Source organism: Anabrus simplex, chromosome 5 (assembly GCF_040414725.1).
Source record: "Anabrus simplex isolate iqAnaSimp1 chromosome 5, ASM4041472v1, whole genome shotgun sequence".
Classification (NCBI taxonomy): domain Eukaryota; kingdom Metazoa; phylum Arthropoda; class Insecta; order Orthoptera; family Tettigoniidae; genus Anabrus; species Anabrus simplex.
Window position 1 is genome coordinate 314,256,423 of NC_090269.1, and position 26,378 is coordinate 314,282,800.

Consider the following 26,378-nt stretch of genomic DNA (forward strand, 5'->3'; position numbering starts at 1 on the left):
ACATGGAGCACTAGCTCCGTGAATTACAAAGTCAAGCCTCCTAGAGGCACTTTTTCATTACTAGAAAAGAGCAGACCCGCTCTCAGTTTCTCAAGCCTAGTCAAGGCAACATCAAAAATGTCTTACACTTTCTGGTCTTCCATGGCCCAGCTTACAAATTGAAACAGGGGTATCTCGTACCCAACCTACAGGGCCTTCGAGTAAAAGAAATAACCGTTAAATAAATGGCCCAAACAAATGGAAACGAGGCGGATACTTGCACTCCTCTATGTAGCTTCTTAAAACCTCACAGGCACAAGGCCGATGAAGCAGGGGCTAATCCCAACCTATGGAGGTGATTCGTACAAGAATAATTTAAGACATAAAGGAAAGGAAGAAAATCAGTTATCTAAAAGTCGTCACCTCAAACCAATATGAAGGGGAGCTCGAGAGGGTCACTCTATCCCCGAATTACAGTTACAGATTTTATGATGTTTTTACATCAAACGGCAGAAAATTACATGTTGGAAAGATAGGTTACATTGTAAAGGATTCGGACTTTTCCCGCGGGTTAAACTGCTGAGCTAGCAATAAATAAAGATGTTAAGCGGCCATTACCTTACTGAAGACCTGCTGCCTGATGAAAGAGGCACCTCCCGCCTCCTGCTACACGTCCATACACTAGGTTAGATGTTAATCAAGTGGCCACGAGACGTGAAAATCAGCAGTTTATAAACCCTCGGGGAATGTTCGAGACCTTTCATGAATAATCAAGCCACACCCTCTTACTTTATTGGTCAATCTTGAAGGTACACTCAAAGTCGAAGAAGAAATACATGATTGGTGCGAAATTAATTACAGAAATTCGGGATTGGCTAAATTCAAAACTGGCGGAAAGAACAGATAAATATTGCCAACCCACAAACGAATGAACTGAACGAAATTTAGTGAAGAAATAACTTATGAGTACAAAAATTCTTCAAAAAAGTTCCTTCTCTTCGCACCAGGGGGCATGCTCATAGTTTTTAGCAGAGACATCTATGAGAGAATGTTCACACTTCTTGCCCAACGGGAAACAAAACAAGTAGAAATGTACACAGTTCAGAAAACTTCACCAGAACAAAAAAATTTAGTGGCGCCATCTTCAGAGAAAATTTATAAGTTAGTCCAGTTTTAGGTTCAGAGTTTCTCCTGTAGAGGAGGTTTTATTGGCGCAAGATTGAAACGTGCGGCTTATAGGTGTACCTCCTGGAATAATAATAATAATAATAATAATAATAATAATAATAATAATAATAATAATAATAATAATAATAATTGTTTCACGTCCCACTAACTACTTTTACGGTTTTCGGAGACATAGAGTAACGAGCTATGAAAACTATTGTAAATAGGTTTTGGGGATACTTAACATTTTTCATAATCACGTAGAATGGGCTCAAATATTTTATCATGAAAGTCCTAAATTAGCTTCTTCACACCAACGTTTAAACTCTCCTTCGTCCCTCTGTGGCAATGTTAATGTGGTAATGTTTAGGTGACAGGGAGATAGTGCATGCAAATTGAATTTCCTAAGTTTTCGTAAGTTTTAAGAAGTGGAAAGATAGACTGTCGCTTTCAAAAATACCAGCTGTATGCTCAGCGTACGGTTGTACTAATCGGAGTAATAAAACCAAGTATATATCGTATGTTAAGTAAGTATTACTGAGTAATAGCCGAGATTCCTTTCTTTTTTTGTAATTTCTGTTTGTAATAAACCCATTTTAATGCTTACACAGCGAAAGTACGGGTAGCCACGGTAATTATTTGTCGGATTAAGTTGAAGATTTCCTTTAAAGAACAAGGAATTAAAGAAACAATGGGTTGTGAGAACGAAAAGAGGTGAATTGTATCCCAATCAATACAGTCGCTTATGTACATTTCGATGATAAGTACATGTATGAAACAAATGACCAACGGCGATTACTGGCAAATGCCGTTCCAACACTATTTAATTCACATTTACAAAAAAATGGAGCGCACACTACCAACGAATCGTAACCACGAAAGGTCACCTATTTTGGTCAAACGTAAAACAAATATGGTAAATACAATATTTTACTGCTATTTGTGAAATTTATGAAGCCTGTATTATAGATGTCAGTTGCATTGGTATTTAAAACTAGGCTACACTTCATAATGGACAACTTTTAAGGTTACCTTCCAGATAGTAATTCTAGTATGATACAGTAATGGGAAAAATGATATGCCACCTACATTATAATAAATAATCACATTAAACAAGTAGTGGTACAGTACTCATCGGCCGCCTCTGTGGTGTAGTGGTTAGCGTGAGTAGCTGCCACCCCCGGATGCCCGGATTCGATTCCCGGCACTGCCACGAAATTTGAAAAGGGGTACGAAGGCTGGAACGGGGTCCACTAAACCTCGGAAGGTCAACAGAGTAGAAGTGAGTTCGACTCCCACATCAGCTATCTTCGGGTTGGTACCTAACTTACGTCCACTTTCTTCCGTCTTCCTCGTCTATCACTTCAAACTTCCCATCTCCCCACAAGGCCCCTGTTCAGCATAGCAGGTGCCGCCGCCTGGGCGAGGTACTGACTCTCCTTCACAATTGTACCCCCGACCCCACGCTCCAGAACACTGCCCTTGAGATGGAAGTGGTGGGATCCCTCGCTGTGTCCATGGGAAAAACCAAACCTGGAGGGTAAACATATAAAGGAAGAAAGACAGTACTCATGCGGATGCAATACTTACAAAAATATGATCAGAATGAAGTTGTAAATTATTGTAGGTACCGATCACTTTAAGGATTTCTGTCATAAATATTTATGTTTACGGTATTTATTGTGATTTACGCTTAGCCACAACTGCCAAGCAGGGTAACGTTCTTGTGCCGATTTCGAGGCCTATTCGTATGTCACTTTGCGATGAATTCGAACTACCCTACAATCAAGTGATCGTGATATTGGACTCGTGCCGTAATAAGATGAAGTGGCGGTACTCGCAGTCTAGGACTTTTAATGCTTTAAGCTTTCAGCAGCGGTCTTTAATTCTGCCGCACTGATTCTAAAATGCGTATTCTACAGTTTTCGTCATTCAAGGGCCATGTCCCCTTGTTTGTAACCACAGGAAATATGGCGGACGTTCGTTCTATTAGCTTCACCCAGGAAGCGCTTCCGACGCTCTATGTTATCCTAGCTCGTTCGTGGCAATAGCGCTTCACGCTCTTTAGGGCACTTACTTCCTTGAGGTAATGTTCTTATGCGAAAGCTGATCGTCGAATACGGTTGAATAAGTATCAGGTGACAATTTAAGATATGTCCTACGAATGCGAATTGGTTCACTATTCTCAACGGGAAATATATTGGCGGACAATCAGTTTTAGAAACAAATTTTTGATGCACACGACAGTTTCATTATATACCGTAAAATTCTTGCGATGAATGCACCAAATCTATTTTTCTCAAAAACCTTATCCTTCGATTCCGGCAGTAATACCCGAAGAATTGTCCATTTTTGACTTACAGAGAGGTACACAACGCGACCGTTCCATGCTAACTGCATTCTATAACAACACCACCCAAACACAATGGTAAACATACACTTAACTTATATGGCACTGCGTGGAAACACGAAATCATTAAATTCCAGGTATTTTGAGCTTCCACGTAAAAGTACTTAGAGACTAGAGTACCGTATCTAAAATAAGTCATTATCTGTATAAAAATCACGAAGTGCGATCACAAGCAGACTCAAAATAATTATTTCACATTTATTACTTTAAACTCGTAACCGCGATCCATACAAGCAATACATGGCCCGCGTTCGCGGTCATATTGCCGCTAATCGAAACCTGCCTTAAGGTCTGAGTATTGTAGGCGGTCTTGGTTAATGCTCCAGTTGTTCTCCTTGGCTGACTCTATTGCGATGGCGTCATGTTTGTCACTCGTGGCACTGTGCTGTTCAGCCAAGAAGAAGAAGAAGAAGAAGGAGAAGAAGAAGAAGAAGAAGAAGAAGAGCTTAACATATATAAGGATTTTTTAATGCTTACGTTAATTAGTATTTCAGTGTAATGATTCATTTTTAAAGAAACGCATGTCGTGTGCGGAAGAGGGAATGGAAACGTACGACGTAATAAAGGCAAAGCAAGTAATGTGTTTGTAACTTGCGTTAAGTGACTTTGTTCTGCGTCACATCTCTGGTCCTTGGCTGGCTGCAGTCTATGGAAAGGCTGGAGTATTCCCTTTCAACAGGTCTGGTCTGCTGCCGGATCATATTCATTTCCAGGTCGGTCCACCTCGAAATTAGCACGACATCTGCTTCTTCATTCTTGAGCTAGTGAAAAAATCAAAGAATTCCAACGAGTAATTGATCATTTTTAAAGCTTCTTAAAATAATAATCTCTTCTCAGTATCCTTATGTTTTTCTTTTCAATTCGACCAATCAAATATTTAACACTTGGTTCAGTGTCTTTGATCTTATGTCTTTAACGAATCTATAATTTTGTTCGATATTTCTATTCTGGAAGGCTTAGTTATTCCTTAATTTCTCTTCTCAGAAAATGATTTCTGTATATTTCTCTCTTCTTTAAGCTCTGTTTTTTATGAGCTTCGACGTGTCTTATTGCTTTATATCGGTCCAACTGGTGAACGAATTGGTTCATATTTTCGTACTTCACCCCACGATTCCACTCTTTCAATGTTGAATAACAAGTATTACGCCGTATTTCCTCGTTTAATTCAGGTAATATATCCGTACTTTCAACTATCGTAGCAATTAGTCTCCTCTTCCGTCGCAGCTGAATTGCTATACGTCTGCTATCTATCTCTTCAATTTCGCAAGTGTGGTAATAATATATTTTGTTGTTTTTCGAAACAATTCATTTGATACTGTACTGTTCTCTCCTCACAGCCTTTTAAAATTGTATGCCCCAACTGCGTGATGGCCTCCTATAAACTTCTAACTTAAGATTCTTTTCATACAATTCCGGCCTGTGTGATCCATACCTCCACTCTGACGCCATTTTGAAACACGTTAGAAAATGCAACCGTAGGAGGCACTAGCAGTGGTAGAGATCCAGTTGTGGAATACGTGAGCAGTAGTAGATGTACAGTTATTGAATATGTGTACAGTTGGATATGTGAACAGTTGGATGGTACATGTACATGAGTTACGACGTACTAAGGTGTGTACTAGAAGAGTGAACGTGTACAGAGATGTTGAGATGTTGAATAAACCATTCTTTGAACTAACATGTGGTATCGTGTTTATGTTTCTCCTCGCATAGCCCGGTAGTTAGTTAAGCTACAAGGCTATGGGCCCAGAGATCTAGATTGACAGTGTGCTCCGTAGGTTCCAGAAGATTCCAGAAGATCAACGGAGCTACAGAGATACAAGGTTCCAGAAAGCTTCAGTGAGTTGTTTTTTCGGTGTGCTTGCATAAATAGAGCAGACTATCCAGTGAAAATAGCGATTAATGAAATGTATCACATTAAGCGGTTTTCGGGCTCAGAATTAGGGAACTGGACGTTTAGGATGAAGAGTGTATTACGTCAAGCTCAGGTGTTAGAAGCTATTGTAGTTGCCGATTTTGCTACGAAACCCGAGAATGCTAGTAAGGAAGCAAGAGCTCAGGCTTTACTCATTGCTGGTGTAAGTGATAGCAAATACTTTAATACAACAATAACGGGACAGCTCCATCTCAACAGCATTGAGTGGAGTGCGAACAGTGACGGTGGTGACATCTAGCGTGTTGGTGTGAACTGCATACTTGTCTATGCTACAGTTGAGAGGAATCCACTTCACTCATTGGAAATATTTTTGTTAAAATAATTGAATAATCATAATAATTAAGAATTAAATTTTAAAATATGAAATGCCTCCTTCTTAAACCCCCAAACGAGCATTATGTTAGCCGTGCCTTTCGCTATGTCTTAAAAATTATAAAGCAGAATGTGTCTGAGTATCCACCAAGCCTCTGGGGGAAATATTTAACAACTACTCTCTCTTCTTTCTAGCCTTTTCTCAATTACCTAGCGCAGGATTTTGTATGGACTTGGCCTATGTTCCGGCCGGATGCCTTTCCTAACAGCAAACATGTGTAGAGTGATATATACCATTATCACTATTGCGTGTTTCTGTAGTATTTTTTCGTATGGTGTGTTGTATATACTTGAAGATGCGTATGAATAAGAACACAAACCTGTAGCCCTCGATCTACAGGATTTAACAGACGCGATTAAAATTTCCGGCTCAGCTGGGAATCGTACCAGGGCCCTCTGAACCGAAGGCCAATACGCTGACTATTCCGTGGTGGTGAGTATTTTAAGAGGAAGTACAGCTGACAGCCATCCTCTGTTAACATTTATGAGAAGGGAAATGGAAAAGGCCCAAAACTCCGAAGAATGAAGGTATCATAAAAAGTGGGGGGGGGGGGGCGACGAAGCGCTAACCATTCACCCAAAGCCCCAGAGGGGGCAGATAACTTACCAACATCCATGATTTATTAAGATTTGGGTAAATAGTAGCTGTAATTATGGACAGCAGTTTTGATCCATTATTTTGATTTCTTCTCTTCTTCGGTACGGCCGATCTTCCCGAACTCTAAAGGGGAACTCACCTCACGTTGCTATCTCGCTTTTTTACATCTGAAGACATAATATATATTAAAAACACATCGCGGAAGGGGGGGAGGTTACGTGAGTGAATTACGATGTTCCTAACATGGAAGAAGTGTTCAGAATTTCCTAAATTCTCTTTCACAAATGTAGGCATGAAGAATTACCATACACACGTATTTAATTAGTTGGACTAGTGCTCAAGCCTTTACCGATAATACACTGAAATAATTTTCTTACCGCCGGGCTGAGTGGCTCAGACGGTTGATGCGATGACCTTCTGATCCAAATTTGCCAGGTTCGATCCTGCCTCTGTCCGGTGGTATTTGAAGGTGCTCAAATACGTCCGCCTCGAGTAGGTAGATATACTGGCAAGTAAAAGAATTCCTGCGGGACTATATTTCGGCACATTGCGCCTCCGAAAACCGTAAAAGTACTTAGTGGGACGTAAAGAAAATTATTATTCTTATTATTCTTACTATTATTATTATTATTATTATTATTATTATTATTATTATTATTATTATTATTATTATTATTATTATTATTATTATTATTATTATTATTATTGTACCGGGAGGTACACCACAATGCCGCGCATTTAAATCTAGCGCCTAAAAGAACTCCTCTACTGGAGAAACCGTGAAATTGAAACTAGAACAACTTATAAATTTACTCAGAAGATGTCACCACAGAAATCTGATATAATTTTGTTAATTTGAAGTTATCTGAACTGACTGTATTTCTACTTGTTTTGTTTGCCATTCATCAAGAAGTTTCGATTTTCTTCCATAGATGTCACTACAAAAAAGTATGATCATTGCACCCTGGTGCGAAGTGAAAGAACTTTTGTTTTAAAGAAGTTTTGTATTCATAAGTTTTTTACTAATTGATGTTCATTTATTTTTGGGTTGGCAATATTTATCTTTTCTTTCCGCCAGTTTTGAATCTAGCCAATCCCTAATTTCTGCAATGAATTTTCTACCAATCACAGTCTCCTTCTTCGACCCTGAGTATTACTTTTGAAATCTATCAATAAAATTCTTTGGGTGTGTCTTGATTATTCTTGAATGATCTCGAACTTTCCCCGAGGTTTTATAAACTGCGAATTTTCTTGTCTTTTGGCCAATTGATCGTCATCTCACCTAGTGTGTGTGTCAAAGCAGGAGGCGGGAGGCGCCTCTTTCATCAGGCAACAGTACACCGACAAGGTAATGGCCACATAACATCTTTATTTCTTGCTACCTCCGCAGTTTCATCTAAGGGAAAGGTCCAAATCATTAACTATGTAAACTAGTTTTCCTAAAAATGTAACTTTCTGCCGGCTAATTTCATAAAATCTTTAACTGTAAATCGGGGATAGAGAGTGAAGTACACTCTCAAGCTCCCCTTCATCTTGGTTTGAGGTGACTACGTTTGTAACTGGCTTTCTTCATTTCCGTAATGCATTAATTTATCATTATACGAGTCACCTCCGTAGTTTGGGAATAGCCCCAGTTTCACCGGCCTAGTGCCCTTTAGGTTTTAAGTGCTCATATGTAGGAGTGCAAGCATTCGCCTCCATTTATTTTGTGTTCGGGCCATTTATTTAACCGTTTTTCCTTTTACATGAAGGCCCAGTATGTTGGGTATTAAATACCCCTGTATAATCATTTTCCTATTGTAAGTTGTGCCGTCAGAAGCAAGAATTTGTAAGTTGATGTTGCCTTGAATAGGCTTGGAAAACTGAGAGCCTGTTTGCTCTTTTTCAAAGTAAGATTACTGTATGCCTCTTGAAGGCTAGATGTTGTATTTTGGGAGCAAGTGCTCCATGAATTTAGGGGATTTCTGCCCTTTGAACAAATTTATGCTCGTCTGTAAAATTTGAGCTAGGAGTTAAAAATTATAAAACTAGGGGCTTGTAGCCCAGGAGTGTTAAAGTTCTGAAATGTTGGTGACATGCACTCCTTGTGAAGTGCATAAATACCCCAGTTTTCAAAAGAAACACTCTCTTACAATCTTCTTATTCTCTTAGTCTTATTCTCCTACAATCTTACTTACGAACTTCACTTGCTGCTGGTTTCGCCGTACTCTGATTTACGACGCAGACGCTCCGTCATTGGACTTTGAATGTTTCTACTGGGCAGTGCAAATCAACTACCTTCATTAACATCTTAGTCAACGAGTTTAGCAGAATTTCCTAGACCAAGTTACGTGTCATTCATCTTCAAAACTCAACGCGTGTGTGTGCAGAATATCCTCTAAAATTGCTTGTCAATTTCAGCTTCTACGGTGTTAGAAGAAAGAAGTGGATTGCCACGTGTTTGTTCCAGTCGTCAAGATGTTTCTACATTTTGAAGAGGAGACCTACCACAGTTCTGCATTGAACATGACGGCTACAATGGTGTGTTAAAATGTAGGCGACTTCTGACATGGGGAGATAGCGGTGGAGGCAGATAACCCACTACATGTAATCCAGAGATTCCAGATCACCGGCAGAGATCCAGTTTCATCATACATTTAAGTACCATTTTTCCAATGTTTATCTGTTCATCTTTGTAGAAGTAATGCTTACTTATTCATTAGTGGTAGTATTTCTTCTAGTCTTGCAGTAGTCTTGAATATTTTTCATTCTTCTTTCACATGGGAAATGGTAGTATTTTCATTTCTTGAATAGCTAGAACGTGCGTGTGTCTTCTACGATTATTCTAGCTGTCCCATTTTATAGTCTAGTGTTATTTAAAAATCATTGTCCTCATCGATAATTAAAAATTTAATTTTAAAATATTTTTCGGAAGTCGTGTGGGACAGATTTACGGCATGTTTGTCACGCCGGATTTCTATATAAAAATTCAGTCTTGCCTAAGCCACGGACGAGTGAGGTCGCATTGAGTAGAGGGTCCCGGGAGTGGGAGGTGTGGATGAAAGTGCCGAGAGCTGGAAGGTTGTGGAGAAGTGTGCCGACAATGATTAGTGTAGAGCAGTACAGGGCGACGGTAGGAAGATGGCAATGAAGAATGAAGAAAGAAGAAATGAAATTAGGAAGGTGTTATATGGATTTGGAGAGAAAAGGTGAATTACTGCTAGCAGCGGCGGTGATTAGAATTTTGCTATGTATTGGGGGGGGGGGGTCGAGTTGAACCCAGGCCCGACCCCTAGCAGAAATGAAGAAAGGGAAAATATGGACGCATTCAAAAGAGCCGTAAAAGAGGTGGTGGAAGAAGCTGGCCCTTTTGAGCAAATTAAAAATATGATTAAGGAACAAACCAGGGAATTTGAAAAAATACAGGTATGGTTAAGAGAAAAAACGGAAGATATAACAACACAAGTGAGACATAACACCGGAGAAGTTGTAGCATTAAGGGAAAAAAAATAGGGCGATTAGAAAAGGAGAACTTGAAGCTGAAAGTAGAAGTGGAAGCCAATACTTTATATCGAAGAAAGAAGTGCTTATTTATCTATGGTGTGTCTGAAGAGGTGAGAGAAGACAAAGTACTGACAACTTACAAAGTTGTGGACTTAATACAGGGGAATTTGAAACTTAATTTTAGTGAAGTAGATATAGATAATGTGCAGAGGGTAGAAAAAATTAGGGGCAAAAGGCCTATCAAACTTGAACTGTTTTCTACGTTGATGGCTGAGGCGGTGATAAGAAATGCGAGTAATATGCAGAGAGAGAAAATATGGATCAAGAGAGACGTGGGATGGGAGACGATTAGGAACGAGAAAATACTTAGAAAACACAAGATTCGTGCAATAAATCAAGGGTTGAGAGCGACTATTAAAGGGCAAGAGCTAGTGGTAGCAGGCAGAAATTGGAAGAAAATCTGGACTGTAAATGGACTGATTGACTTAGACAGGAGGATAAAAGAAGACGAAGAAAAAGTGAGTAGTGCAACGAAAGGTGGGGAAGTGAGGAGAGATATCAGTAACAGTGTGCAGCGTGAAGAGGGTCAGGGAGAGGCGCTAAGTGAAAATGTGATCATAAGAAGGGAAGAAACCCAAGGTCAGGAAGAGAGGACAAGTGAAAAAGTGACCATAAGATGTGAGGAAGAAAGGCAGGGGAGGGAAAGCAGTGAAGAGGGCAGGCAAGGAAGGGAAAGCAGTGAAGTAAGGGAAACGCAAAGACTAGGAAGTGAAAACAGTAGAGTAAGGGAAACGCAAAGACTAGGAAGTGAAAACAGTAGAGTAAGGCAAGAGCAGGGTAAACAAGTAAGGACAGAGGTAACCCGGCAGAGGCTCCGGCACGAGCTGAGCGGGGCGGACAGAGAGATAGAGACTTTAGGGCCATGTTGGCAGCTATTTATAGCAAGAAGAAATAACAATAATAAAGCGAGTAGTAAGTAATTAAGGGCATGATGGTCGAAGAATTAAGAGATGTAGGTGGTGTTTTGGAGTTCGAAGTTATGATGGTATTTATTTGTGAAGGCTGAAATGTGGTGATGGAGAAGTGGTATGTAAGTTATGACGTGTTATGGGGCTGAAATGAGGTATTGGAGAAGTGGTTGTAGAAAATGGTGGAGGGCAGAAGGAGAGTGTATTGGTCGAAGAAGTGGAGGTGGTATTCGAGGTGGAGTTGGTGTTATATTGCTGAAATGTGGTGTTGGAAGTTTTTGAGGGCTTGGTATGTATGAGTATGTGTTATGATTAAATTAGAAGGTGCTATATTGTTGAAATGAGGTGTGGGAGAAGTGGTGATATAAGATGGTTGATGCAGATGGTGAGTGTTATTGTCGAAGCATGGTTGAATATGTAGGTAATGAAGTATGTTTAGAAGGAGAGTGTAATGGTCGAAGAAGTAGAGGTGGTATATGAGGTGGAGTTGGTGTTATATTGCTGAAATGTGGTGTTGGAAGTTTTTGAGGGCTGTTATGATTAAATTAGGAGGTGTTATATTGTTGAAATGAGGTGTTGGAGAAGCGGTGATATAAGATGGTGGATGACAGAAGGCGAGTGTTATTGTCAAAGCATGGTTGAATATGTAGGTAATGAAGTGTGTTTATTTATTGTTGATATTTGGAGATGGAGGAGTGGTGGTAAATGTGGTGTTGGAAAATATTGAGGGCTTGGTATTTATGATTATGTGTTATTTATTTGTGGAGGCTGAAATGTTGTGATGGAGAAGTGATGTATAAGTTATGATATGTTATAGGGTTGAAATGTGGTGTTGGAGAAGTGGTGGTATAAGATGGCGGATGGCAGAAGGTGAGTGTAATGGTAGAAGAAGAAGAAGAGGTGTATAAGGGGTGGAGATGGTGTTGTATTGCTGAAATGTGGTGTCGGAAAATATTGAGGGCTTGGTATTTATGATTATGTGTTATGATTAATTTATGAAGTGTTATATCGTTGGAATGTGGTGTGGGAGAAGTGGTGATATAAGTAGAGGTGGTATATGATGTGGAGTTGGTGTTGTATTGCTGAAATGTGGTGTTGGAAGTATTGAAGGCTTAGTATTTATGATTAGGTGATGTATGGTTTGGTATTGAGATGGTTTATTTACGGCTGAATTCGTGGGAGTTGGGAGATGGTATTATTGTATTGGTGTCTGGTATGAGTATTGAATTTTTGGAGCTGGAGTGAGGTGATTTTATTATCATTTTGTAAATTTTGGTTTGTTTGTATGGAGAGGATGAAGAAATATGATGTTGGAGAGGTGTTGGTATATGCGTGATTGGTATTTGTTATTCATTGCCGAAATTTTTGGAGATGGAGTGGTAATTTTATTATGGAGTGTTATGGCGGAATGAAATGAAATGAAGCAATGTTAACGCGGATTGGTAAAAGCTGTGGTATGATGGATTGGAATGCAATGACGGAATATTGTTGTTATTATTTAGCCTTTTACTATAGGAGGTGGAATCTGAAAGATTGAATGCAATGTTAGTGTTATGGCTGATTTGGTATGCAATCGTGTAATGTTGCTGTTGTAGCTTATTTTGGAGTAGGTCAGGGAACAATAGAGGTGATGAAAATGCTGAAGCAAGGAGGTTGCGTGATGAGTGGGTACGTGTGAGTGATAACAAGCAGAAAGTTGCAACACCAGAAGTGGAATGTAAACATAGACCAGGCTGAGGAGGTAAGATAGTTTGGGACCAGCAATAAGAAATAGGATAGTTGTTATCCTTAGTCTTATCTTTTCTTTTATTTTTATTCGTGAGTTGTAAACTGGTGTTGATGGAGTTGGTTCTGGTATAGAACCGTGGCGTTAGGTCTTTTTGTTTTATTGTTCATTTCATTTTATTTTGTATATGGTGGAGAGAGGTGGCTTAGGTTGGACTACGTTTATTAATTTTATTAGTTATTTATTTATTTATTATTATTGTGAACATGTATTCGGGGTTAAACGCCTGTTATGTTCATTAATAAATACTAATACTAATACTAATACTATATAAAAATTTCTTCTTATGGGTTTTAAGGCGTGTTAGTGTCATCTGGCTTATTGTCGAGCCCTAGTTTAGGCGACTTTGATATCTAGCACATCTAACAATAATAACACTAGTTAACAAATTTAAACTTTTTTTTGGCATCTTGTTTATAAATGGGTGGATTAACCAAATTTTGGGGTGCTGAATACACTGGTAAAATCAGTTTTTCTCTATGACATCACATTTCCTAGATATACAGCAGAATAAAAAACGGCAATAGCGAAAATTGACACAATTAAGTCAAACAAAAATACACATTCAGAACGTTTGAAATCAATACTGTTTTGTATGTAGGCCCTATATATGGGCATGATGCCAATAAGAGGTCCAAATTAGTTCAGAAGATATTTTCACCTTTAATCATCTTTGGTTTTTGAAAAATGCGACGACGGAGCTCTTCTTTTGTTTGCCGTTTCATCACTCTCCCTAACAAGACCCCAGCAGTAGTCACCCATCATCGAAGGGTTCCAATGGCCTTGGTAACGGTGTTCCATGGTAAGAATGTCTTGGTGAAAGCGTTCACCATGCTCATCGCTTACGGCTCCCAAATTTTTCGGGAAGAAATCAAGGTGAGAATGTAAAAAGTGAATTTTAAACAACATTCTACACCCCATGTTCTTATAATTGTCCAACAGATCATTCACAATGGTAACATAGTTTTTGTCTTTCCTGTTACCCAAAAAGCCCTTCACAATTGCTTTAAAAGAAGACCAAGCAGCTAATTGGATATCTGTGAGTTTGGTATCAAAGGTTGGGTCTTTCAGCAGTTTTCTTATTTGTGGTCCAACAAATATACCCTCTTTCAGCTTTGCCTAACTTAATTTGTGAAACTTTTCTTTTAAGTGATTGAAGGCCTCACCTTCTTTATCCAGAGCTTTTACAAAGTTCTTGATAAGGCCCAACTTGATATGAAGGGGAGGCAAAATGTTTTTATCGGTCTCAACCAATGGGGTATTGTTCACATTTACGTTCCCAGGAACATATGACTTCCTTATAGGCCATTCCTTGACTGTATGGTGGTTCTTGATATCACGGCTGTCCCAAAGGCACAAAAAGCAGCAGTATTTCGTAAATCCAGCCTGTAAACCTGTAAGGAGTGCAACAACTTTTAAATCACAGCAAAGCTGCCATTCATGATCCTTATATTTGATTGCCTCTAGCAGCAAAGCCATGGCTTCATAAGTTTCTTTCATGTCTACTGCGTAAGTCAAAGGTACCGATGGAAATGAATTGCCATTATGCAGTGGCACTGCTTTCAAGCTGGTTTTACTGGAGTCAATAAATAGTCCTGTGGATTATGTTGTACACCCAGCTGCATCATCAGACCATTGACATCTCTACATACACACATTGAATTCTGCAGATCGAAATATTGAGCGAAGGAAGCACCTCTTGATCTGAAACAGGAAATTTTTGTCCCTGGAGCTAGAAAGTTCCGTTGCTGCAGTCTCGACCCCAAGAGTTCAGCTTGCTGTTTCGAAAGTTTTAGATCGCGAACCAAATCGTTCAATTCCTCTTGATTAAAGAGCTGAGGTGAAGTGTCATGATATTGAGGGCAGTACTCTTCTATATGTTCAGTACTTTCTGATTCACTTGACATGGTGTCTGGTTCCGTGGCTTTCAAGTTACAGAGAGGAACAGGCAACCCCTCATCATGGGGCACAGGCAAATGCACTGAAGATACATTTGGATACTTTATTTTATGTCTAGTTTTGTTTGAATGCCCAAAAATATTTGCAGGACAGAAGTAACAGTCTGAATAATGGTCTTTAGGCTCACACCACACCATCGGAACAGCGAATGGCATGGCTCGGCGTTTTCCTTTCAACCACTCGGTTAAGGTTGTAGTACAGGTTATGCAGGCAATATGAGGTGCAAAATTTTTGTCTTGATCACCAACAGGACAATCAAAATACAATATATATGCCTTCTTAACCAAATCAGTGATCGGTTTTCTTTGGGCTTTTGGAGTGAATTTCCCACACACATAACAAAAGTTGTCGAGGTGGTTTAGACAGCAACGAGATTTTCTTAGTGTAAGTTTTAAACACAAAAAGTTTCCACTATCTTTCACAGGAAACACTCACTAAGGACCCCTTTCACACCACTGGATTACCACACCAACCATTTACTGACGATTTGTAGATATTCTAGCTCTCCTCTACAAATCAATAAGAAACAATTAGACATCAAAACAGAAGAACAGCAAAAAGCGAAATACTGAATACAAAAATTAAAAAACTTTAAAAACTCAAAAATTTTAAGTGCTAGAATATTTTGAAAGGTATATTCAGATTCTACACACCAAAATAAATACTAGTTGATGTATCACATTCCAGATGCAAAATGGCTGTTGACTAGTGTAATAATAAAATATTGCTTGATCTTGTGTGTAAGATGTTAATGTGTGCTCAATTAGGATGAATATGAGCCTGGAATATGGCAGAATCCTGACGGATCATTTTCTGTATTTATTGACTCGTGGATTCATTTATTGAATTTTATTTGAAGAATACGTGTGGGGTAAGACGCAATTTCTTCAAGTGTGAGCATGTGTTAATTGATAGACGTGGAGTTGAGTAATAATAATGAAGTGACTCATGAACTATGAAATCGAATGCTAATATTTGACATGTACTATGTGCATCTCTGTAGACAACAATTTCTCTGGATATCGATCGCCGATGTTATCATGACCAACGTTGTAAATTTCATCACCTTTGACAAAGTGATCATCCAGACTTCATCACATTTCTGAGAGACGTGAATGGATTTTTCTTTACCCGATACCGTCATCGAGAAAATCCATGTGGCTAGGATAAAAGTCAAAATATAATATTCAAAGTCTAGAATTCGTTGTAAATAATGTAAATAATTCTCGTGTACCTTAGTGTGAATACTGTGTGTGTGCTAGTAATTTGAGTGAATTGTAATAGGATTTTTTGACTGTGGTTGTGACCCGGCCACGTGTTCGTCAAGTTGGGTCCTGGTTATCAGCATCGTTGTTTGAGTTGATCTTACTTTTTGAGAGTTGAATATTTAGTAAATATTATTTTGAAATTAAGTTGAGATAAGTTCAGAGTATCAGACAGTAATGAATAAGAATTATTTCAGTGTACGAGGTTCATTATTATTGTAAAGCTTACGATGCTAAATTTTATAAAGGCTTCAGATGCTAAAGATTGACGTCACGTTTTGTTCAATTGAATATTAAAGAAAGTTTCATAGTAATAATTAATGTACTAACTTAATCTGATGAAATTAAGTCAGATAGAGACTTTTTGAGTAATGTTTCTGATAAAAAAAATGGTTTATTTATTTTTCCGATTTAATGGATATCACGTTTAATTCAGTACTCTACAGGAGTAAATTTTTCATTTGAGGAATGAATGTTAACATAAATGGATCTGATATTTTAGACACTTAAACTAGTATGAGACAGACAACTTTCTGAGATTGAATTATTTTCAACTTGTAAATAATAACGACATTAATGAGAGGAGTTCTTCCCATGGAAAGTTTTTTGTGCGTTTCGTTGAGCCAGAAATAGGCTAATATCCATCTGTATACTTGCAGAATTATTGATGTCGAAGTTATTGGAGGAATTAAATGCTGTATTTGAAGGAACTGGCAGAGAAGGATCCAAATTATAATTTACCAAATAGATTTGTTAATTTAATTTGTTAATTGATTGAGTGCTAGTTGATAATAAATGTCAAAAACCTGCTGTTTTGATATTTTTGTATTATTGTCGCTAGTCCTTGTCTCTTTCCCTGCCTTCAAAATAAGCAAAGTCAGACAACGAACGGTCCACCCGTGAGACTCTCGTTCTCCGGCTGAGCCCCGGTAAAAAGGGGGCAGTAAAATATCAAGTGGAACAAAACATGTTCATCTGGAATATATCGAAACGGACAAGCAACTAGCTGTTATGTTAACTAAGCCTGTAAACTATGAAATTCCTGACAATTGTAGGAAAGGTCTTGGTTTGGTAAACTGATAAGACATTTATGCGTTAAGGTTATGTAAAATGTAAATACAACGAGCTAGAAAGAAGACTATAGAGAGGCTATTGGACAGCCATATTTGAATCCACTTGAACGCTGCTTGCGCCATATTCCAAGCGATCAAAACATGTGGATGTGATGATGAAGCACGGGAATAAATATCTTTTCACAGTTTTCTTAATTAGGAAAGCACTCAAAGATGTATAATGTTTTTAAAAGGACCTTAAAAATACAAGATATAGGACTACATACTTACATATTGTATAAAGAAGAATTAACACATTTCCAGTAATTACAAAATAAATCAAAATATATTGTCATTAAACGAATGCAGCCCTACTTACTGAGAATGAAAATATAGAACAGAAAACCTTGAACAAAATAATATAGCAACATGGAGAAATCAATCATATGATAATAATAATAATAATAATAATAATAATAATAATAATAGAATACCTGGTCTCTTCCCAGTTACCTGGATCAGGAAATGTGTATGGGTTCAGCCCAGTTTTACGGTCTGATGCCCTTTCTCACGCCAACCTTATATGGAGTTATGTATTCACTGCCGCGTGTTTCTGTGTGTGCATAGGTATTTTAAGGCAGAAACAGGTTCCAAGAAGGGCATTCCAGGAATCATTAATGAACAAGGGGAGTGTGTATGTGAGGATCTTCAAAAGGCAGAAGTATTCAGTCAGCAGTATGTAAAGTTTTTTGGTTACAACGATAATGTCCAGATAGAGGAGGAGACTAATGCTAAAGAAGTATTAACATTTACATATAATAACAATTACATTTAAAATAAGATACAAAAGTTGAAAACTAGAAATGCGGATGGAATTTATAAGATTACTGGGGATAAACTAAAGACAAAGGGTTGGGATATATTACCATATCTAAAATTCTTATTTGATAATTTTGTGCTTGAAGGAGCTATACCAAATGAATGGCGAGTTGCTATAGTAGCCCCTGTGTATAAAGGAAAGGGTGATAGACATAAAGCTGAAAATTACAGGCCAGTAAGCATGTAAGCTTTGAGATGGCATTCTTTCTGATTATATTAGACATGGTTGTGAAATCAATAACTGGTTCGATAGAAGGCAGTTCGGTTTTAGGAGAGGTTATCCCATTGGAGCTCAACTTGTAGGGTTCCAGCAAGATATAGCACATATCTTGGATTCAAGAGGTCAAATGGACTGTATTGCTATTAACCTGTCTAAAGCATTTGATAGGGTGGTTCATGGGAGACTACTGCCAAATTGAGCGCAATTGAACTAAACAAAGGAGTGATTCAATGGGTTGCTATATTTCTAGAAAATAGATCTCAGAGAATTAGAGTAGGCGAAGTTTTTGTGACCCTGTAATAATTCAGAGGGGAATTCTTCAAGGCAATATTATTGGACCTTTATGTTGTCTTATATATATAATATTGGAATCAGAGCTAAGGCTTTTCGCAGATGATGTTATTCTGTATAGAGTAATAAATAAGTTACAAGATTGTGAGCGGTTGCAGGGTGACCTCGATGGTGTTGTGAGATGGACGGTGGGCAATGGTATGATAATCAACGGGGTTAAAAGTCAGGTTGTGAGTTTCACAAATAGAAAAAGTCCTCTCAGTTTTAATTACTGCGTTGATGGGGTGGAAGTTTCTTTCGGGGATAATTGTAGGTATCTAGGTGTTAATATGAGGAAAGATCTTCATTGGAGTAATCACATAAATGGGATTGTATATAAAGGGTACAGATCTCTGCACATGGTTATGAGGATGTTTAGGGCTTGTAGAAATGATGTAAAGGAGAAGGCATATATATCTCTGGAAAGAACCCAACTAGAGTATGGTTCCAGTGTATGGGACCCTCACCAGGATTGCCTGAGTCAAGAACTGGAAAAATCCAAAGAAAAGCAGCTCAATTTGTTCTGGGTGATTTCCGACAAAAGAGTAGCGTTACAAAAATTTTGCGAAGTTTTGGGCTGGGAAGAATTAGGAGAAAGAAGGCGAGCAGCTCGACTAAGTGGTATGTTTCGATCTGTCAGCAGAGAGATGGCGTGGAATGACATTATTAGACGAAAATATTTGAGTGGCGTCTTTATAAGTAGGAAAGTTACAATATGAAGATAAAGTTGGAATTCAAGAGGACACATTGGGGCAAATATTTATTTATAGGAAGGGGTGTCAGGAATTGGAATAAGTTACCAATGGAGATGTTAAATACATTTCCAATTTCCTTGAAATCATTTATGAAATGTCTGGGAAAACAACAGATAGGATTCTGCCACCTGGGCGACTGCCCTAAATGCAAATCAGTATTGATTGATTGATTGACTGATTATCCATAGGCCACCGAGACAACCCTGTAGACCAGCAATCGATAAAAGTAACTACCTCCATTTGATAAGGGGCCCTCAACGAGAAACACAATCTATTCCGGAAATCAGATCTCATTTACTTTCCAATTCTGTGAATATATCCTGTATAAATAGGTACAACAGTACAGAACAAGTCCGTTCTGGGTACTATGTTAATGAGGCTTCTGTTTCTATGCCGGTAGAATCTTCTAATGTAAGCAATCAGTTGGAGGGGAATGTTCAAGAATTATCTAAAAAAAATACAGTTCATAATGAACCAAATCGTCATTAAAAATATTATAGATTTCCAAGTCAGAGAGTTAATTTATGAGATTCGCAATGTCCAAACAATTGAAATTAAATCAAATCATTTAACAAGAGTTTCCTTATATTGTCATCCTAAAATTAGTCCTACCCTTGAACAATAGAAAAATTTCTCTTAACAATTCAAAACGTTCACTATTATTGGCGGATATTACAATGCCCAGATCCAACTTGGGGAAATGTTCATTGTTGCAAAATAGGCCGGGATATCGAGAACATCATAAATAAGTCCCCTCTTACAATATTGGATGATGGTTCACCAACGCGGATCTTTGCGTCTAATACTAATTCTAGAGCGGTAGATCTCACTATAGCAACTATTGATTTGGCACATCAAATATTGTGGCAAACAGGAAATGATACACACCAGAGTGATCATTTTTCTATTTTCATTAATATCACCTCCAATGGAGACCGAAAGCCACATACACTTCTGATTAGTGTGAGACAAATAAAACTTATTGATAATTCCTTATATCCAAGGTATATTCATGACAAATTGTCTATTTTAGTCAAAAAGAGGATAATGATCGATATACGAAATTCATAAATATTATAAAGCTGTATTTAGATACGAACCACCAATTTGACCTTAAATACAAGTCGGAATATTCGCATACCATTCGTTGTTGGAATGATGAATGTTAGAAATGAGTACAGCGTCGAAGAGAATGCTTTAAAGGAATTCAACATAAAGGAAAAATAGAAACTTATATTCAATACAAGAACATAGCCAGAAAAATCCAATAAATATTTAAGTAAAAGAGTTGGAAAGAGTTTACAAATTCATTAAGTAGGGAAACCCCACTTCTCTGGTACGCCTTTCGAAAGTTAAGCAGCTCGAACTTAAATACGATATATTACAACTCTCCTTAAATTTTATTAAAGTTTAACTCCTGATTATGTAGTATCTTTTCTCTTCAATATTCACGAACTGGCATTACAAATAAATTTCAAACATTGATGCGACCAGTAATCCCATCAGAATTCGATATTGCATTATATAATAAGAAAAAGTACTTCCCCAGGTATGGTATATCTATATACTGTAATATAATATGATTAAATGCTTACCACCCAAAGCTAAAAATATCCTAGTTAATAAATTTGACCATATATTAGAATTTGGAAATATACCTATGGATTGGAATTATTTTGTATTAGTCCATATAAAGAAACCTGGAAAACCAAAACATGATCCTAATAGTTGTAGAGGAATTTGTTTAAATCTTATATTAGGTAACTGCTTCAAAAAAAATTATTAACGAGAATAATGTGGGCTGTAGGATATTGTGAAATTCTACCGAAGTACCAATTCTCTTTCCTTAAATATCGCAGCACGATAAATGCTTTAAATATTTTATTAGTCGATATGCTGTTGGCGAAATCTAGATGTCAGCACGCTATTTCTGGTTTTTAGATATTAAAGGTGCTTATGACAAGGTGAATATTTCTATCTTACTCCATAAACTATGGAATATGTATTTCCCTTCTACATTCATTAATACAATAAGGCAATTCTATAAGAATCGTCCAGTATGTCTCAAACAACTCCCCAACCTAAGCTATTTCCGTAACGCACCTGTTAGACTGCCACAAGGTGACATTTTGTGTCCGATTATGTGTATTTTGTTTACTGCAGTTCTCGAAAAATAAATTCTCAAAACAGCTCGGATAATTCAATATGCAGATGATAAAGTAATGTACTGAATTCAAAATACCATAAAGGAATGTCGGATTGCTATAGAGGAGACGTTAGATGTCCTTCAACTATTGACTAAACAAAATGGTTTAGAGGTAGCACCGGCTAAAAGTTCAATTCTAATATTTAAAACAAACGTATATATGATCAATCACTCATTAGATGGAGCAAACATGAAATCATTTTTAAACAAACCGTTCAGTATCTTGGGGTAGAAATCGATAATAAACTGCCTTGGAAAAATCATATTTCAGCTATATGTCGAAAAAAGAACAAAAATACAAGTATAAAGATCTTTAACGAAGGAAACATGAGGAGCTGACCCATATATTCTTTTAACTGTTTATAAAAACATTATAAGGTTTGTTTTGGACTGTGGTAGTCAGTTTATAGATACGGCCTCTGTGGATCAAAAAAGAGACTGGACAAAGACTGGTTCATGGTGTAGGTTACTATAGTCATGTCCTAGTTCGTGAACCATGGGAAACGGCTGAGTGGCCTAGTAAGTGGTCCTGAGAGTCTGGATACCAGTTGCTATGGACTAGGAGTGGGCATCTCGGACATATTCTGAGTCATGGCCCTCCTTTTGCTCAGGTGGCTAGGACTATACAATTCACCGGTGGTCCATAACCCGTTAGAGGAGAGATCCTCACTTGGACTATATGCTAGTAGGGTAGCATCCTGCTTCATGAATTTACCAAGCTCAGAACGTTTTAAGCAAGCTTAGGACCTAGGAGTAACGGAGTCCCACTCTCATTTGACAGGCAAGGGACTCCTTGGAAACAACTTGGGAAACGAAATGGAAATCAATGGGGAGCTATCAATATTAATGGGGCTTATGGAAGAAAGAAGGTAGAACTGGCTGAGTCAGCAAAGAGGATGCATCTGGATGTGCTAGGAGTAAGTGATATTCGGGTAAGGGGAGATAACGAGGAAGAGATAGGAGATTATAAAGTGTACTTGACGGGTGTTAGAAAGGGAAGGACAGAGTCTGGGGTAGGGCTCTTTATCAGGAATACCATTGCACGCAACATAGTTTCTGAGTTTCTGTTAGGCACGTAAATGAGCGAATGATGTGGGTAGATTTGTTCGTTGGAGGAATCAGGCCTAGAATTATCTTCGTGTATTCACCATGTGAGGGTGCAGATGAGGATGAAGTTGACAAGTTTTATGAAGCATTGAGTGACATCGTGCTGAGGGTCAACAGCAAGGATAAATGTGGGAAAGATATGGAAGGTAATGGGAATGGGAAGCGTTTGATGGACTTCTGTGCTAGTATTGGGTTAGCAGTTACGAATACATTATTCAAGCATAAGGCTATTCACCGCTACACATGGGGGACTAGGGGTACCAGATCCATAATAGACTACATCTTAACCGACTTCGAATTCAGGAAATCTGTTAGGAATGTACGAGATTTCCGGGGATTTTTCGATGACACCGACCACTATCTGATCTGTAGTGAACTAAGTATCTCTAGGCCTAGGGTAGAGAAAGTAAAATCTGTCTGCAAACGAGTAAGGTAGAAAATCTCCAGGACGAGGAAATTAGACAGAAATAGAAAGTGAATGGGTGGCATACAGGGATTCTGTAGTAGAAACAGCAAGGGAATGCCTAGGAACAACTGTGTGTAAAGATGGGAAAAGGCGAAAATCTTGGTGGAATGATGAAGTGAGAGCAGCTTGTAAACGTAAAAAGAAGGCTTATAGAAAAGGCTCCAAACAAGGGCGGAGGCAGACAGGGCTTTGTACGTAGATAAAGGAAACAGAGCAAAACAAATAGTTGTTGAATCCAAAAAGAGTCGTGGGAAGATTTTGATAATAACCTGGAAAGGCTAGGTCAAGCAGCAGGGAAACTTTTCTGGACAGTAATAAAGAATCTGGAAGGGAGGGAAAAAGGAAATGAACAGTGTTTTGAGTAATTAAGGTGAGCTCATAATAGATCCCAGGGAATCACTGGAGAGGTGAAGGGAATATTTTGATCATCTTGTCAATGTAAAAGGAAATCATCCTGGTTGTGTTGCGAAAGCCAAGCTCATGGGGAGGAAAAAAATTATGTTGGTAAAATTACGCTTGAGGAAGTGGAAAGGATGGTAAATAAACTCCATTGCCATAAAGCAGCAGGAATAGATAAAATTAGACCAGAAATGGTGAAGTATAGTGGGAAGGCAGGGATGAAACGGCATCATGGAGTAGTAAAATTAGCATGGAGTGTTGGTTCGGTACCTTCAGATTGGACAATAGCAGTAACTGCACTTATCTATAAGCAAGGGAACAGGAAGGATTTCAACAACTATCGAGGTATCTCATTGGTTAGTATACCAGGCTAAGTATTCACAGGCATCTTGGAAGGGAGGGTGTGATCAGTGGTTGAGAGGAAGTTGGATGAATACCAGAGGGGTTTCAGACCACAGTGAGGCTCTCAATATCAGATTTTCAGTATGCGCCAGGTAATTGAAAAATGCTACGAGAGGAATAGGCAGTTGTGTTTATGTTTCGTAGATCTAGAGAAAGCACATGACAGGGTACCGATGGAAAAGATGTTCGCTATACTGGGGGGCTATGGAATTAAAGGTAGATTATTAAAATCAATCAAAGGCATTTATGTTGACAATTGGGCTTTAGTGAGAATTGGTGGTACAATGAGTTCTTGGTTCAGGGTACTTACATGGGTTAGACAAGGCTGTAATCTTTCACCTTTGCTGTTCATAGTTTACATGGATCATCTGCTGAAAGGTATAAAATGGCAGGGAGGGATTCAGTTAGGTGGAAATGTAGGAAGCAGTCTGGCCTATGCTGACGACTTGGTCTTAATGGCAGATTGTGCCGAAAGCGCGCAGTCTAATATCTTGGAACTTGAAAGGATGTGCAATGGAATGAGGATATAAAAGCTAATTTAGGAATGAACTCGATGGATGAAGCTGTACGCATAAATCGGCTAGGGTGGTGGGATCATGTGAGGCGTATGGATGAGGATAGGTTACCTAGGAGGATAATGGACTCTGTTATGGAGGGTAAGAGAAGTAGAGGTAGATCAATACGACGATGGTTAGACTCAGTTTCTAACGATTTAAAGATAAGAGGCATAGAACTAAATGAGGCCACAACACTAACTGCAAATCGAAGATTTTGGCGATGTTTAGTAAATTTACAGAGGCTTGCAGATTGAACGCTGAAAGGCATAACAGTCTATAATGATAATGTAAACAATGTACAGTATAAACCTATTTGAATGCTTACAGATACCATGATCTCGACTTCCACAAATGCTTTACTAGCTGATGTTACTGAACTCCCGTTACATTTAAGACGCACATATATATCTACTAAATATCTTCTCAAGAAAATGGCCAGATATCAACACCTGATCCTACCCAAGGTGAAGTTATTACCGGAATATTATGGAAATGGGCGTGTATTACAAGAAAAATATCCGACGTTCCTATGTTCAATATATTTTACGACCTAATATAGTACAAACGCTAACTCACCCTAAGTACTCCATAATGTTTCCTGCGAATATACAGATACCCAATATTATACGTACAAAATTCAACGATAACAAATAGGTCATTAAAAATGACTTTAGATAAATGCCAACAATATGTCCCATTTTATACTGACGGGTCAAAACCTCATGCCACATCTGATGTCGGAGCCGCTTCTTTACTCCACTCAACTGCAATTATCCAAACAATTAATATTACCCAATATGGCATCTATATACACAGCTGAAATACAGTACTTGCAGTTCGTCAAGCATTAATATATGTTAAATATTCATATATCCAAAAACACTCATATATATCGATTCTCTCGGTGTTATTAAGGCATTAGAAAACACGACAAATGAGGAAAATTGGTGTGCTGAAAACCTAAGGAAACTACTGTATGATTAAACTATACTAAATCGTCCGTATTGTCCACGTTGATTCCGCGGTATTCTGGAATAGAGGGCAATATCATGGCCAATAAACTAGCAAACGAGGCAGCTAATGGACAGGGCCTACGATACTATATCGCAATCCAAAAAAATGACGTATGGACAATGTGTAAAAAAATTATTCGTGAAAAGTGGAATGAACAATGGCGCCAATCAGGAAAATATAAAGGTCAACATTTATAGAACATCGAAAATACAATTGCTACTAACCACGGTTCGCAAAAGGTCATTACACCAGACGTCATATATAACTACTACAGTCAGACTTCGCTTGAATCATGCCTGTACACCGGAACATCTGGATCGTTTAAAGATTAAGGATAACAACTTGTGTAATTGTGGTAATTATATCGGCATTATAAATCACATACGGTACCGGTATAATTTTAATGTGAAAAATATACACATCAACATTTCATCTCCAACTTAATATCACTAGCTTATCACTTTCCTCTAAATGTTTCTTGTTTAGTATATAATCCGACAGTTCACCTCGCAGAGTTACTGACAAACTTTTAAAATAGTGCAATATCTATGGACGATCCTGAATCCAATATTTGTGATCTGGTCATGTTTGGTAGTAAGACGCCGTGATAGATAACATTGGCGTGAATATGTAGAACACAGTGTCCCTGTGCTGAATACATGTACTATAGCAAATCTGTACTTGTTCCTAACAGTACGGTAGAAGACTAGGATATTCCTAACGATCCTACATAAACAACCTCTCCCAATAAAATTGTTCGCACTTCCGTTTCTCAGTACCACTCTATTCTATCCACTTTGAACAGTATTTTTGATTAGTAATACTTACATCAAGCACATAGTGCACACAGTTCACGTAGTGCACAGAGCAGAGTCCAAATAAAAACGAAGAAGATGAAGTATTTGCCACAACTCTCTTGGGTCCAACTATAGCTGTTATAAGAGGGAAATAATTCTCATAATTTTGGGGTAATTTTATTGACGCTTTCCTGAGGTCTCATGATGTAATGGTTGGTTATTGTAGCTTTGTGGCTATGCTGAACATAACCTAATACCAAGACTAGTCTAA